Source organism: Salvelinus sp. IW2-2015, unplaced genomic scaffold (genome assembly GCF_002910315.2).
Source record: "Salvelinus sp. IW2-2015 unplaced genomic scaffold, ASM291031v2 Un_scaffold3038, whole genome shotgun sequence".
In the NCBI taxonomy this organism is placed as follows: domain Eukaryota; kingdom Metazoa; phylum Chordata; class Actinopteri; order Salmoniformes; family Salmonidae; genus Salvelinus; species Salvelinus sp. IW2-2015.
This window is the reverse complement of record NW_019944330.1, coordinates 58979-73132: the sequence shown is the minus strand read 5'-3', so window position 1 is coordinate 73132 and position 14154 is coordinate 58979. Positions and strand designations below refer to the sequence as shown.

General features: G+C 43.4%; 1 pseudogene; it reads right to left on the bottom strand.

The window, feature by feature from the left end:
• Positions 1-15: 15 nt before the first annotated feature.
• The window catches only part of LOC112075226 (actin remodeling regulator NHS-like), a 58952-nt pseudogene continuing 44813 nt past the window's right edge, over positions 16-14154 (bottom strand).

Here is a 14154-nt window from a genome sequence, read left to right as displayed (position 1 = left end):
ACCACGAAGACTCTTCCTAGAGCTGGCCTCCTGGCCAAACTGAGCAATCGGGGGAGAAGGGCCTTGGTCAGGGAGGTGACCAAGAACCCGATGGTCACTAACAGAGCTCCAGAGTTCCTCTGTGGAGATGGGAGAACCTTCCAGAAGGACAACCATCTCTGCAGCACTCCACCAATCAGGCCTTTATGGTAGAGTGGCCAGACGGAAGCCACTCCTCAGTAAAAGGCACATGACAGATCGCTTGGAGTTTGTCAAAAGGCACCTAATGGACTCAGACCATGAGAAACAAGATTCTCTGGTCTGATGAAACCAAGATTGACCTCTTTGGCCTGAATGCCAAGCGTCTCGTCTGGAGGAAACCTGGCACCATCCCTATAGTGAAGAATGGTGGTGGCAGCATCATGCTGTGGGGATGTTTTTCAGCGGCAGGGACTGGGAGACTAGTCAGGATCAAGGCAAAGACAAACGGAGAAAAGTACAGAGAGATCCTTGATTTTTTTTTTTTACGAGTCCAGAGCACTCAGGACCTCAGACTGGGGCGAAGGTTGACCTTCCAACTGGACAACGACCCTAKGCACACAACCAAGACAACGCAGGAGTGGCTTCGGGACAAGTAATTGAATGTCCTTGAGTGGCCCAGCCAGAGCCCGGACTTGAACCTGATCGAACATCTCTGGAGAGATTTGAAAATAGCTGTGCAGCAACGATGCTCTCCAATCAACCTGACAGAACATGAGAGGATCTGTAGAGAAGAATGGGAGAAACTCCCCAAATACAGGTGTGCCAAGCTTGTAGCGTCATACCCAAGAAGATTCGAGGCTGTAATCGCTGCCCAAGGTGCTTCAACAAAGTACTGAGTAAAATAATTTCTTAACTCTTATTTTTCTTAGAACTGCATCTCAGAGGTCTAAGGCACTGCATCTCAGCGCAAGAGGTGTTACTACAGACCCGGGTTCATTCCCAGGCTGTGCCAGGGAGTTGGCCCAGCGTCTGTGTTTCCTCCGACACATTGGCTTCCGGGTTAAGCAGGTGGGTGTTGAGTGCGGTTTGGCGGGTCATGTTTCGGAGGAAGCATGACTCCACCTTCGCCTCTCCTGAGCACATTGGGGAGTTGCAGCGATGAGACATGATTGAAAATTGGCGAGAAAAAGGGGGTAAAATCCACACAAGAAAACCACCTGCATTGTTAGTTATGGGCTTGTCAGCATTTCACTGTAAGGTGACATTTTGCATTTGGCACATTATGACAAATACAATTTGATTTGAGTCCCTGTGAGGATGGAACATCAGTCTAGGAAACAGGAAACAGATGACTCAAAATGCTGTGGCACCTGGAGGCTTTATCATAGATATTGTCTGTAAGTATATGTCTGTTATCCATAAGTTGGTAGTTGATCATATGAGTGGAAGTTGTGTTACCGCTGTCAGGCTCCGGCCCCTCTGCTGTCTCCTCCTGGCAGAGTGTGGTGAGGGGTATGTGGGCGTAGGGGGCGCCACAGAGACGGTCACTCTGCGTCTTCTTCTGCTGCTCGCTTGCTGCCTCAGTTGGTAATCTGACACACACACACACACACACACACACACCACACACACAAAACACACACACACACACACACCACACACACACACACACACACACACACACACACACACACACACCACACACACACACACAAGTAACATATTTCAGCAATGAAAAACAGCAAACATGTGGAGAGAATTTCCAAAATGCTAAATCCACCAATTTTTCCCCATTAGTTTTTTCTCATCAGAAATGATTATAGGTACCTTCATGTGTATGTAAATATTACTGTCTCAGATTTCAAATCATAGACTTTAGTGTGGATGGTTTTTTGGTTTGTTGCTTATCTGGAACGGGAATGTTCACAGCCTGTATATTTGACTGTGGTTGTCTCACCTAGCAAATCTTAAAATGAACGCAGTATTGAAGGCTGTCCTGGAAAGACCATCTGGTAAATGACTAAAGTGTAAATGTTATAAATCTCCCGTGACATTACCCCTGTACCACATCTCACCATACTACTGTACTATATCTACTGTCACCATACTACTACTTCTTAATTGAAACATATTACATTTAAGTTTTATATGCAAATAAATCAAGGGAAAAGATGTTAAGCATGTCATTTATTTAAGCTCTTATTCCCTATGTAATTCCTTGCTGTAGAGTTCTCTGAGCGTTTTAAATGTCAATCTGAAGTGTATGTTGTGTATATATATTAGTCTGAATCGATTTGATACAGTGAGGAGAGTCGCAGTACTTTATAACAGAGGAACTCATGTTCACTGTTGTACAGGATGAATTGTACAACATTATATTGATTTTTATAAATAATTTAATAAATAATTATTTTTTATAAATATCTACTGTCACCATACTACTGTACTATATTCTACTGTCACCATACTACTGTATACTCTATATCTACTGTACTATACTTACTGTCACATCTACTGTACTATATCTACTGTCACCATACTACTGTACATATGTCTACTGTTCTATATCTATGACTATATCTACTGTCACCACCTATACTACTTGTACATACTCTGTCACCATTACTACTTGTACTATATCTACTGTTATACTACTTACTATATCTACTGTACTATATCTACTGTCACCATACTACTGTACTATCATCTACTGTACTAATATCTACTGTCACCATACTACTGTACTATATCTACTGTCACCATACTACTGTACTATATCTACTGTTCTATATCTACTGTACTATATCTACTGATCACCATACTACTGTACTATATCTGCACCATACTACTGTCACTATATCTACTGTACTATATCTACTTACATATCTGTACTATATCTACTGTACTATATCTACGTCACCATACTACTGTACTATATCTACTGTCACCATACTACTGTACTATATCTACTGTCACCCATTACTACTGTACCTATATCGTACTGTACTATACTACTGTACTAATCTACTGTCACCTACTACTGTCACTATATACTGTCACCATACTACTGTACATATCTACTGTACTATATCTACTGCACCATACTACTGTACTATATCTACTGTACTATATCTACTTGTACCTATATCTACTGTACTATATCTACTGTCACCATACTACTGTTTATTTTCTACTATATCTACTGTCACCATACTACATCACTATATTACTGTCACCCATACTACTGTACTATATCTACTGTACATATAGCATCTACTGTACTATATCTACTGTCACCACTACTACTGTACTATATCTACTGTTCACCATACTCACTCGGTCACCCTACTACTGTCTTTACTATATCTACTGTCACTCATACTACTGTACTATATTAAAATCTACTGTACTATATTCTTACTGTCACCATACTACTGTACTATATCTACTGTCACAACTACTTACTATATCTACTGTCACCTACTACTGTACTATATCTACTGTCACCATACCTACTGTACTATATCTATGTCACCATACTAACATAATACTATATATCTTACTGTCACCATTACTTACTGTACTATATCTACTGTACTATATCTACTGTCACCACACTACTGTACTATATCTACTGTCACCATATACTGTTTACTATATCTACTGTCACCATACTACTGTACTATATCTTACTGTCACCATACTACTGTACTATATCTACTGTACTATATCTACTGTACTACATACTACTGTACTATATCTACTTCGTCACCATACTACTGTACTATATCTACTGTCACATACTACTGTACTATATCTACTGTACTATATCTACTGTACTACATCTACTGTACTATAATCTACTGTCACCATCTACTTGTACTATATCTACTGTCACCATTATATCTACTGTCCTATAATAATAAATCTACTGTACTATATCTACTGTCACTATATCTACTGTACTATAATCTACTGTCACCATTACACTGTACTATATCTAGTCACCATACTACTGACTATATCTACTGTCACCATACTACTGTATGTACTATATCTACTTTACTATATCTACTGTCACCATACTACTGTACTCTTACATCTACGTACTAATTCTACTGTCACCATACTACTGTACTAATATACTGTCACCATATCTATGTACTATATCTTACTGTACCATATCTACTGTCACCATACTACTGTATTACTATATCTACTGTCACCCATACTACTGTACTATATCTACTGTCACCCATACTACTGTACTATATCTACTTGTACTATATCTACTGTCACCATACTACATGTACTATAATCTACTACCATACTACTGTACTATATCCCTACTGTTCACTACTACTGTACTATATCTACTGCTACTTATATCTACTGTCACCATACTACTGTACTATATCTACTGTCCACCATACTACTGTACTATACTACTGTCCACATACTACTGTAACTATATCTACTGTCACCATACCATGATACTATACTACTGTCACCATACTATGCTCTGCTACTATATCTACTGTCACCATACTACTGCTACTATATCTACTTCACCATACTACTTGTACTGAATCTCACTGTCACCATACTACTGTACATATCTAATGTACTATATCTACTGTCACCATTACTACTGTACATAATCTACTGTACTATATCACTGTCACCATACTACTGTACTAATCTACTGTCAACCATACTACTGTACTAATATCTACTGTCACCATTACTACTGTACTAATATACGACACACTACTACTGTTTACTTATCTACTGTACTATACTACTGTACTATACTATACTGTACTATATCTACTGTCACCATACTACTGTACTATATCTACTGTCACTACTACTACTGTACTATATCTACTGTACTATATCTACTGTCACCCATACTACTGTACTATATTCTACTGACCACATACTACGTACTATATCTACTGCTCATACATCTACTGTACTAATCTACTGTCACCATACTACTGTACTATATCTACTGTCACCATACTACTGTACTATAATCTACTGTCACCATAACTACTGTACTATATCTACTGTCACCATACTACTGTACTATATCTACTGTACTAATCTACTGTATATATTACTGTCACCATACTACTGTACTATATCTACTGTACTATATCTACTGTCACCATCTACTGTACTATATATACTGTCACCATACTACTGTACTATATCTACTGTACTACATCTACTGTACTATATCTACTGTCACATTTACTACTGTACTATATCTACCAGCTACTATATACTACTGTCCATACTACTGTACTATATCTACTGTCACCATACTACTGTACTATATCTACTGTCACCATACTACTGTACTATATCTAGTCACACTTACTACTGTACTATATCTACTGTCACCATACTCTCTGTACTATATCTACTGTACTAATATTATCATACTCGTCACCATACTACTTGTACTATATCTATACTGTACTACTACACTACTGTACTATACTACTTCTTCATATTACTGCATATATCTTTCTGTTCTTCTTCTGTCATTTGTCTACACATACTGTCACATACTACTTACATTTACGACTGACGAAAACTCGACTTGTTTGTGTGTCGGGGGTGTTGTCGTGTGTCGGGTTCGTTGTCGGTGTGTCGGGGTGTTGTCGTGTGTCGGGTGTTGTCGTGTGTCGGGGGTGTTGTCGGGGGTGTTGTCGGGGTGTGTCGGGGGTGTTGTCGTGTGTCGGGGGTGTTGTCGTGTTCGGTGTTGTCGGTCGTGGGGTGTTGTCGTGTGTCGGGGTGTTGTCGTGTGTCGGGGTGGTCGTGTGTCGGGGTGTTGTCGTGTGTCGGGGGTTGTCGTGTGTCAGGGGTTTCGTGTGTCAGGGGTGTTGTCGTGTCGGCGGGTGTTGTCGTGTCTCGGGGTGTTGTCGGTGTGTCGGGGGGGTGTTCGTGTGTCGGGGGTTGTCGTTGTCAGGGGTGTTGTCGTGTGTCGGGGTGTTGTCGTGTGTTGTCTGTGTCAGGGTGTTATCATGTGTGCGTACCTCTGTGGCTGGCCCGGGGCTCTGCTCTGCGGTGTGGTGCAGCTCCTGGAGACATGGTGGTCTGGTGGAGGGCAGGAACACATTCCTCTGGAGAAGCCATGGAGACACGTAGTGGTCTGATAACTTACACTCTACATCCAGATCTGATACCGCTGTGGAGGGGGAGAGGAGCGAGATGCATGAGAACAGGAGATGGGTGGTGTTAGGCAGAGCAGGGTTCGAATGATCTGTATGAAACATCTGAGGTGAAAGCTCCATGAGTTCTGTGAACATAAGGACTACCAGAGATAAATGAACTCGGCGTGACCTATAGGGTTGTGATTACGCTAGCTAATCACCCACACGACCTGGTCTACAGCTAAATCACATCCACATGACTGCCTACCAGCTAAATCACATCCACACGACCTGGTCTACCAGCTAAATCACATCCACATGACCTGGCCTACCAGCTAAATCACATCCACACGACCTGGTCCACCAGCTAAATCACATCACATGACCTGGCTACCAGCTAAATCACATCCACACGACCTGGTCTACCAGCTAAATCACATCCACATGACCTGTCCTACCACTAAATCACATCCACACGACCTGGTCTACCAGCTAAATCACATCCACAGACCTGGCCTACCAGCTAAATCACAATCCACACGACCTGGTCCACCAGCTAAATCACATCCACACGACCTGGTCTACCAGCTAAATCACATCCACACGACCTGGTCACCAGCTAAATCACATCCACACGCCTGGTCTACAAGCTAAATCACATCCACACGACCTGGTCCACCAGCTAAATCACATTCCACACGACCTGGTCTACCAGCCTAAATCACATCCACACGACCGGTCTACCAGCTAAATCACATCCACACGACCTGGTCTACCAGCTAAATCACATCCACACGACCTGGTCACCAGCTAAATCACATCCACACGACCTGGTTACCAGCTAAATCACATCCACACGACCTGGTCACAGCTAAATCACATCCACACGACCTGGTCTACCAGCTAAATCACATCCACACGACCTGGTCCACCAGCTAAATCACATCCACACGACCTGGTCTACAGCTAAATCACATCCACACGACCTGGTCCACCAGCTAAATCACATTCCACACGACCTGGTCTACCAGCTAAATCACATCCACACGACCTGGTCCACCAGCTAAATCACATCCACACGACCTGGTCTACAGCTAAATCACATCCACACACCTGGTCCACCAGCTAAATCACATCCACACGACCTGGTCCACAGCTAAATCACATCCACACGACCTGGTCCACCAGCTAAATCACATCCACACGACCTGTCTACAAGCTAAATCACATCCACACGACCTGGTCTACCAGCTAAATCACATCCACACGACCTGGTCCACCAGCTAAATCACATCACATAACCAGGCTAGCCTTGTCGCTTACTGCTACACAGAGCTGTATATAACCAGGCTAGCCTGACGCTACTGCTACAGAGCTGTTAATAACCAGGCTAGCCTGTCGCTACTGCTACAGAGCTGTATATAACCAGGGCTAGCTCTGTCGCTACTGCTACAGACCTGTATATAACCAGGCTAGCCTTGACGCTACTGCTACAGAGCTGTATTATAACCAGGCTAGCCTGTCGCTACTGCTACAGAGCTGTATATAACCAGCTAGCCTGTCGCTACTGCTACAGATCTGTATATAACCAGGCTAGCCTGTCGCTACTGCTACAGAGCTTTATAATAACCAGGCTAGCCTTGTCGCTACTGCTACAGACTGTATATAACCAGGCTAGCCTGACGCTACTGCTACAGAGCTGTATATAACCAGCTAGCCTGTCGCTCTGCCTACAGATCTGATATATAACCCAGGCTAGCCTGTCGCTACTGCTACAGAGCTGTATATAACCAGGCTAGCCTGACGCTACTGCTACAGAGCTGTATATAACCAGGCTAGCCTGACGCTACTGCTACAGAGCTTTGTAAGTACAGTAATATAAAATGATAGGTGTGCCATGCACGCACTTAAGCAAGCAAGAAAAGCCCAGAAGAAGAATGTATGCTTACTCAAAGTGCTGTTACTGAGCTTCCTGTAATAATTCTGGTCGTGCTATGGTAAATGCTGGGGCATTTGAGCGTTACGCTGTAAACTTCAGGAGTATGAAGTTCAGTTACAAGACTTTCAAAACATTAGGATCTGTAGAAAGTCATGGTATTAAGATGAAATCATCCTCATATTGTAACTGGTCCAAGGTATTGTCTATTGTACTGTGTTATTGTGTTATTGTATACACAGCCAGATTAAAGGCAGGGATTTCAGTTTGAATTCAATCCCCTCTGATTCCAGGGATTTGACCCAGAATGGGACCATGTAGATTATGACTGGCCCTTATGTCCACAACATGCTGTTTGTTTCTCTGCATCATTGACGTTTCTCCACAGTCTGCATTTCACAGAATTAGAAAGAGGTCCTACTTCAATTTAGATGACCCATATTTCTTATGAAGTGTAGCTGGGCATGACAAGGCAGATATTTGAATAACAACACATTTGACAGGTGGCCGGGGTCAGTTACTGGAAAACAAAAGATGTAGGAGCACTGGGGGGGTGCTAACACTGAATAATACCATATACCCCCCCCGGCTGGGAAGAGGGGCACCATACACAGAAGTGTGTCACCAGCAGTGAGTAGGCTACAGGATCGGAGGATACTAAATWGTTTGCCTTAGACAACTTTGTTCCAATATTTCTGTAAAAGCAGTGATATTTATTCCCATAGAAATTCGTTATGGATCCATAACTAAATCAACATCTGTATTTTGAAAGAGTATTTTTTTATGATTATTTTATTAACAAAATGTGTTTGTTTATTAGGCTACAATAAATACTGTAGTAAACATGGGAAAGTGCCCAATTCCTTACATAAGGGAGAGCAGGCCATGTCTGCACTACAGAATGCGGGGTAAGTGGGAGACCGAGGTTCAAATCCCCGTTGGGGAGGAAGGAAATAAATTAATTTGTCCTTGTAAATAAGAATTTATTCTTAACCGATTCCATAGTTGTGATGTCTTTGCTATTATTCTACAATGTAGAAAATAGTKAAAATAAAGAAAATCCTGGAATGAGTAGGTGTCCAAACTTTTGACTGGTACTTGCTTAAATAATTAGATTAATATTATGGTGTTTCTGTTCCATGAAAAACTAAAAACCCTCCGTTTCTGATAGAATGGAAAATATGGCGCTGTATGTGATTCCATGTGTTATTTCATAGTTGTGATGTCTTCACAACATAGTAATGATATCTACACAACATAGTTGTGAAGTCTACTACAGAATTAGACAGACATTACTCAACACTAGTGAGACTCATTTCACCTATGGGCCTACAGTATATCGAGAAAAAATGTTTTAAATGGTGTGACTCTCCGTCAAAATCAATTTAGAGGATTGGAGGACTCTAAATTAATATCTAAGGGCATTTTCCGTTAGATATTCTCACAGGGGCTTTTATAGCATTCTAAATTAATTAATAATAATCACTTTGTTTAAAAAGTAACGATATTTTGGAGATTTCGTTTTCATTTAACATAGAGTGAGCGAGAAAAGGGCAAAAAAAGCAGACGTCACTTGCTTATAGTCAGTCAACATCTCAAGAATATCGTGGCTTATTTGAACAAGTAATTCATTATGGACATTTTGAAATAGTATTTTTATCATCATTTTATTAACGAAAGCATAAAGATGCTGGTGAAGAAATACAGGASTGTACAGTATATGCTTTTACATTTGGATAATAAAGCATTTTGAAGATAAGCCACCTGCATTTGTTTATTAGGCTACTGTGCAGTCTGACAAGTAAACATWGCCTACAGTACATACTGTAGTAAACATGTGAAAGTGCCCAATTCCTTACATAAGGGAGAGCAGGCCATGACCAGACTTTCTCGGTGACCTCAAGTACTCATTAACTCGGTCTTTAATGCTTTTTGGAGTTGCATCAGTCATGGACGGTATCTTCTGAGACACCGTATTATTGATGAACACACGGAGGTTCACTGGTAAGCCACATTTGCCTCGGGATCCATCCCAGTTTGTATTCTGTGCCCACTCGTGGTATCTCTTCGGTTACAGAACCTTGGAATAGCAGAACAGGATAACGGTCCGGACGGCCCTTGCTGTGCCTGGTGAGCAGGTGGTCAAGTTCTGTGGTCAGAGGAGGAATAGAAATGTCAGGGTGAACCGACGACCTGATGAACCCGCCACGTATGTTGACTCTGCCTGCCGGAGGGGGAGTTCCAGAGCTCACAGGTGTGCCTGGCGTGGATTCTGACTCCATCTGGTTCCTCTCCCTTTTCAATGGGTCATTCTCCACCCGACTCTCCGCCAATGAGGAGTGACTCTCCGCCAATACCCCCTGGCTCTGGACCAATGCATCAGCAGTACATTTCTCCATCTGCTGGTCTGCCATCAATGACTTCATCTCGGTCTTCAAAGTTTGAATCTGATCCATGAGCACCTTCAGATGAGCAGAATGGTACCGCCCCCATCTATTACAGTGGCCTATGATAGAAACAGTAGATCAATTATGAATTACAAGTGACTCCAACACACAAATGCTGTACACATTTTAAGAATCTAGCTTAACAAACCGCTTTCTTGGCAACCATGTGTTTTTTCAGTGCGGCCCGTTGTCCAGCGCAGCCATTTGTCCACTGATCTCCACGGATGGTTGTCTGATGGTTGTCTGATGGTTGTATGATGTTGTCCAGCCTTTGTCCACTGATCTCCACCGGATGGTTGTCTGATGGTTGTATGATGTTTGTCCAGCCCTTTGTCTACTGATCTCCGCAGTGGTGGTCTGATGGTTGTCTGATGTTGTCCACCCTTTGTCCACTGATCTCCACGGATGGTTGTCTGATGGTTGTATGATGTTGTCCAGCCCTTTGTCCACTGATCTCCACGGATGGTTGTCTGATGGTTGTATGATGTTGTCCAGCCCTTTGTCTACTGATCTCCGCGGATGGTTGTCTGATGGTTGTCTGATGTTGTCCAGCCCTTTGTCCACTGATCTCCGCGGATGGTTGTCTGATGGTTTGTCTGATGGTTGTATGATGTTGTCCAGCCCTTTGTCCACTGATCTCCACGGATGGTTTGTCTGATGGTTGTATGATGTTGTCCAGCCCTTTGTCCACTGATCTCCACGGATGGTTGTCTGATGGTTGTATGATGTTGTCCAGCCTTGTCCACTGATCTCCACGGATGGTTGTCTGATGGTTTGTATGATGTTGTCCAGCCTTTGTCTACTGATCTCCGCGGATGGTTGTCTGATGGTTGTCTGATGTTGTCCAGCCCTTTGTCCACTGATCTCCACGGATGGTTGTCTGATGGTTGTCTGATGGTTGTATGATGTTGTCCAGCCTTTGTCCACTGATCTCCACGGATGGTTGTCTGATGGTTGTCTATGGTTGTATGAGTTGTCCAGCCCTTTGTCCACTGATCTCCACGGATGGTTGTCTGATGTTGTATGATGTTGTCCAGCCCTTTGTCTACTGATCTCCGCGGATGGTTGTCTGATGGTTGTCTGATGGTTGTATGATGTGTCCAGCCCTTTGTCCACTGATCTCCACGGATGGTTGTCTGATGGTTGTATGATGTTGTCCAGCCCTTTGTCTACTGATCTCCGCGGATGGTTGTCTGATGGTTGTCTGATGTTGTCCAGCCCTTTGTCCACTGATCTCCACGGATGGTTGTCTGATGGTTGTCTGATGGTTGTATGTTGTTGTCCAGCCCTTTGTCCACTGATCTCCACGGATGGTTTTCTGATGGTTGTCTGATGGTTGTATGATGTTGTCCAGCCCTTTGTCCACTGATCTCCACGGATGGTGTCTGATGGTTGTATGATGTTGTCCAGCCCTTTGTCTACTGATTCTCGCGGATGGTTGTCTGATGGTTGTCTGATGTTGTCCAGCCCTTTGTCCACTGATCTCCACGGATGGTTGTCTGATGGTTGTCTGATGTTGTCCAGCCCTTTGTCCACTGATCTCCACGGATGGTTGTCTGATGGTTGTCTGATGGTGTATGATGTTGTCCAGCCCTTTGTCCACTGATCTCCACGGATGGTTGTCTGATGGTTGTCTGATGGTTGTATGATGTTGTCCAGCCCTTTGTCCACTGATCTCCACGGATGGTTGTCTGATGGTTGTATGATGTTGTCCAGCCCTTTGTCTACTGATCTCCGCGGATGGTTGTCTGATGGTTGTCTGATGTTGTCCAGCCCTTTGTCCACTGATCTCCACGGATGGTTGTCTGATGGTTGTCTGATGGTTGTATGATGTTTTCCAGCCCTTTGTCCACTGATCTCCACGGATGGTTGTCTGATGGTTGTATGATGTTGTCCAGCCCTTTGTCTACTGATCTCCGCGGATGGTTGTCTGATGGTTGTCTGATGTTGTCCAGCCCTTTGTCCACTGATCTCCACGGATGGTTGTCTGATGGTTGTCTGATGGTTGTATGATGTTGTCCAGCCCTTTGTCCACTGATCTCCACGGATGGTTGTCTGATGGTTGTATGATGGTTGTATGATGTTGTCCAGCCTTTGTCCACTGATCTCCACGGATGGTTGTCTGATGGTTGTATGATGTTGTCCAGCCCTTTGTCTACTGATCTCGCGCGATGGTTGTCTGATGGTTGTCTGATGTTGTCCAGCCCTTTGTCCACTGATCTCCACGGATGGTTTGTCTGATGTGTTGTCTGATGGTTGTATGATGTTGTCCAGCCCTTTGTCTACTGATCTCCGCGGATGGTTGTCTGATGGTTGTCTGATGTTGTCCAGCCTTTGTCCACTGATTCTCCACGGATGGTTGTCTGATGGTTGTCTGATGGTTGTATGATGTTGTCCAGCCCTTTGTCCACTGATCTCCACGGATGGTTGTCTGATGGTTGTATGATGTTGTCCAGCCCTTTGTCCACTGATCTCCACGGATGGTTGTCTGATGGTTGTATGATGTTGTCCAGCCCTTTGTCTACTGATCTCCGGAGCGGATGGTTGTCTGATGGTTGTCTGATGTTGTCCAGCCCTTTGTCCACTGATCTCCACGGATGGGTTGCTGATGGTTGTCTGATGTTGTATGATGTTGTCCAGCCCTTTGTCCACTGATCTCCACGGATGGTTGTCTGATGGTTGTATGATGTTGTCCAGCCCTTTGTCTACTGATCTCCGCGGATGGTTTGTCTGATGGTTGTCTGATGTTGTCCAGCCCTTGTCCACTGATCTCCACGGATGGTTGTCTGATGGTTGTCTGATGGTTGTATGATGTTGTCCAGCCTTTTGTACTGATCTCCACGGATGGTTGTCTGATGGTTGTCTGATGGTTGTATGATGTTGTCCAGCCCTTTGTCCACTGATCCTCAGGGATGGTTGTCTGATGGTTGTATGATGTTGTCCAGCCCTTTGTCTACTGATCTCCGTGGATGGTTGTCTGATGGTTGTCTGATGTTGTCCAGCCCTTTGTCCACTGATCTCCACGGATGGTTGTCTGATGGTTGTCTGATGTTGTAATGATGTTGTCCAGCCTTTGTCCACTGCTCCACGGATGGTTGTCTGATGGTTGTATGATGTTGTCCAGCCTTTGTCCACTGATCTCCACGGATGGTTGTCTGATGGTTGTCTGATGTTGTCCAGCCCTTTGTCTACTGATCTCCGCGGATGGTTGTCTGATGGTTGTCTGATGTTGTCCAGCCCTTTGTCCACTGATCTCCACGGATGGTTGCCTGATGGTTGTAAGCTCTGCAAAAACACATTCACATTTTTAGGTGCACAATTATCGAGTTAATTATACAGTATGCCTACACATTGAAAGGTTACATACCTCCGATTTTTTTTGAAATAAAATGCTTTGAAACCAAAATACCTTTAGTTTTGGTGATCCTCTCAGCTCTGGCTCAATTTCAAGTCCTCTCGTGGTTACGGTCCTAACCCTGGAACGGGTAGCACCATAGAAAGATCTGGTGGATACAGTCCTAACCCTGGAACGGGTAGCACCATAGAAAGAAGCTGGTTTGATGAAAACGATGTCTATTTCGTCTGGTTTTTTTGGTCGCAATGTGATTATTTTTTGATTAACAGCTCGTTTTTGATGGTA